This window comes from Adiantum capillus-veneris, chromosome 7 (assembly GCF_014529385.1).
Source record: "Adiantum capillus-veneris isolate H3 chromosome 7, ASM1452938v2, whole genome shotgun sequence".
Lineage (NCBI taxonomy): Eukaryota > Viridiplantae > Streptophyta > Polypodiopsida > Polypodiales > Pteridaceae > Adiantum > Adiantum capillus-veneris.
In genome coordinates, this window is record NC_140937.1 from 41,361,308 (window position 1) to 41,364,441 (window position 3,134).

Here is a 3,134-nt window from a genome sequence, read left to right on the forward strand (position 1 = left end):
TGTTTGATACATTTTTGATCGATTTTGATTTTGGAGTTTTCTAGTTGTCACAGAGCTCACACTCTCTCATACTTTTGAGACGCATTTTATTCTCTCTATGTTTACGGAAATGAATTTGTTCAGGAGTTGCTAATTGATGACTTTGTTAAAAGTCAAGCAATGTCTTTTTATTTGATTGCCAAGCAATGTCCTCAATACTCATGTTTATGCGAATTCTCTTCAATACTTTATTTTGTTGCTACTAAATCAAAAAAGTGAGATATATAACTCAATAGGGAGGTACAATGAGAAAAAGTGAGATACATTATCATGAAAAGATGTTTACATTTTGCCATCTATCACAAGTACCAGGTCATTAACCTCTTCATTGTCTGAACATTCTGTAGCCACTTCCCACTCCATCTCATCATCACTACATCTGTGTTCCACCACAGTTTCATGAGTTTGAAGCACTCCAAAGTGTACTTCGATCGCACGTGTGGCTATCTTTGTGAGTGTTGAAGGAGACGCATCTTACAAAAGACGTACACAAGGTCTGCGGCACGAGCGGGACTTAAGCGATTTCTGCGCTTTGAGTGCACAAAGTCATAAGAAGACTAATTGCGCTCACAAATACCACTAGATGCCGCGACCGAAAGCACCCTTGTCACCATGTGTTGTAACTCAACTACGTGTCCTCCATATTCTTTCCACCATACTGGGCCTGAAATCTTTTTTACGCTATTAAGAACCCAAGGAGCTCCGAAATTTCCTTCCCTATAGGCATAATCCACCCTCTGCTGGAATGCATCCATGCCATCATCGTCTGGTAACAACTGTGAGCAAATGTTTCTAAAGTCTCTCATCACCTCTTTGTTGGAGGCTTGTCCGTTCATCTGGAACTTTGGATCCAAGACAAATGCAGCACCATGCAATGGTGTGTGCATTTGAGCCCATCGTTTTTCCACAAGATGCACGGTTTGTGATCTCTCTCTTGCACTATAGTGGTTGTATTCTTTGGTTTGATGCAACACCTCAGACATGATCCAATAAACCTTACCAATGACAAACTTATCTGTGTCAACAACCCTTAGTAGTTCCACATATGGCTTACTAACCCCAACAAATTTGTCAATGTTCCGCCAAAAGAGAGCAGATTGCACCAAGGACACACATGTTTGAGCTCCTCCACGATGGCTTGGATACTTGCTGAGCCAAGACTTGCAACGGCGATCTACAACAGTTTTTGTAAGAGCCGCTCGCACTTAAATGAGATTATTCAAAACATAGTATGATGTAGCGAACCGTGTTGCATAGAAGATTTGAAGTGATTTTTTTGAAGACTTGGAGCGAAACAAAGCATATGCAAACTGATGTTCCCGTATAAACTTGACTATGTGATTGGCGTCAATAAGAACCTTTTTATGAATGATAATTTTCCCATATTCTTTAGAAGTAAATTCAGGGTGTGAGCTGCACATCCAATCCATGTAATTTTTGAGTACTTTTCCATAATGGCTAAACCCGCTCCTTTGTAGTTTGAAGCATTATCTGTAACAATAGTTGTCACATTCTTTGGTCCACTCAATCGAGCAATAGCTCACTCATATACCTTTGTCAAGTACAGAGATGTCTTCTCTTTCAATGAGGTATCAACGGCCTCCAAAAACATTGCACCTTTGAGACAAATTACCATGACATTAATCAATGGTTTTTTCTGACAGCTGGTCCATCCATCGAGAGCTATGGTACAGCCAAACGCTGGAACAAAGTCAAGCACTATCCGCTTGAGAATTGCTTCTGTACTGCTCTTCACTTTGTCAACATACTACATTCACATTTTATTATAATTAGGATAGATGAATCCCTTTTTTGCAGTTGACATTATGGCATCTTTGAAAATAGGATTTCTTATGACATTAAATGAGATTCCACAAGCCATGAAGGCTTGTGTCCACTTTAAATTCAATTTGAGCAAGTCCTGTTGAGTGAATGTTGCCTGTAGATTCCCAGGCGTACCAGCTCTGCTGGATGTCCCGGGACTAGCATCTATCCCTCCCATGGCACCATTTGGAAAAGTGTAAGGACTTTGAGGTGTTTGGGTTGTTCCCATTGAAGGTCCTTGGTTAGCTCGCATGTCTTCTTGACCCACTCTCACTTCTTCTATATTGATAGATGACGTACCTGTCATGCCCTTCTGTCTCTTATGAAGAAGTCCTGCCTATTTTCATTTCTTTACATACCCTGCAAAATGGACCCATATGTCGTTAGGTGGTGCTCCATATTCTTTCACATTGGGACTAGTGCCGAATAAATGTTCTTTGATGCGAGTTGCGTTGCCGTGCCACTTATGCCCACAATGTTTGCATTCCAAAAACGAAATTTTTTTGCCTCTCTCTTTTTCCTCCACATACGACCACTCTTTTCCTCACACCATGCTTTCTAACTTCAACAAAATATATCCTACAATCAATAGATACACTATGATTATAATTTTTCACCATAATAGCGCAATAAGAGAGATAAAAGGTTATAGATATAATTTGCTAAATTGAAGTGATGAGTGAATAGTGTTAAGATAATATTTTAGGGAAGATCACCAATGGATATATCATTCTTGGCTACTAGGTGGTAAAGAGAATTTGCTCAAGACAACATAGATGAGCGATGGAGTCATCTCACATTCCACTATTTATGTCTCTTGGAGGTAGGAGCTACTGCTCAAACACAACCAATCGACCCTAAAATAACTGAGGTCTCTAATTTCTATATCAACATAGAGGTAAGATCATGAGCTCGATAACATCCATGTGACTCCCAAGTACTATGCATGACTAATATTCACTAGGAGGTAAGAGCTTTCGCTCGATCACAACCTAGTGAATCTTATAGATAATCCACCATATTCACTTAGAGGTAAGAGCATAAGCTCGATAACAACCAAGTGAATTCTACTTCATACCTTAAACCTCACTTGGAAGTAAGAGAATCATCTCATAACAACCAAGAGGCACTAAGTGGACCTATTCTATGCAACCAAGTGAATCCTACTTCATACCTTAAACCTCATTTGGAAGTAAGAGAATCATCTCATAACAACCAAGAGGCACTAAGTGGACCTATTCTATGTCTATATGGAGGTAAGAACATTTGTT

At 39.6% G+C, this 3,134-nt stretch overlaps 1 pseudogene; it reads right to left on the reverse strand.

The window, feature by feature from the left end:
• Positions 1-338: 338 nt before the first annotated feature.
• On the reverse strand, positions 339-2,170 carry LOC147453735 (uncharacterized; annotated as a pseudogene).
• Between the last annotated feature and the right edge of the window lie 964 nt (positions 2,171-3,134).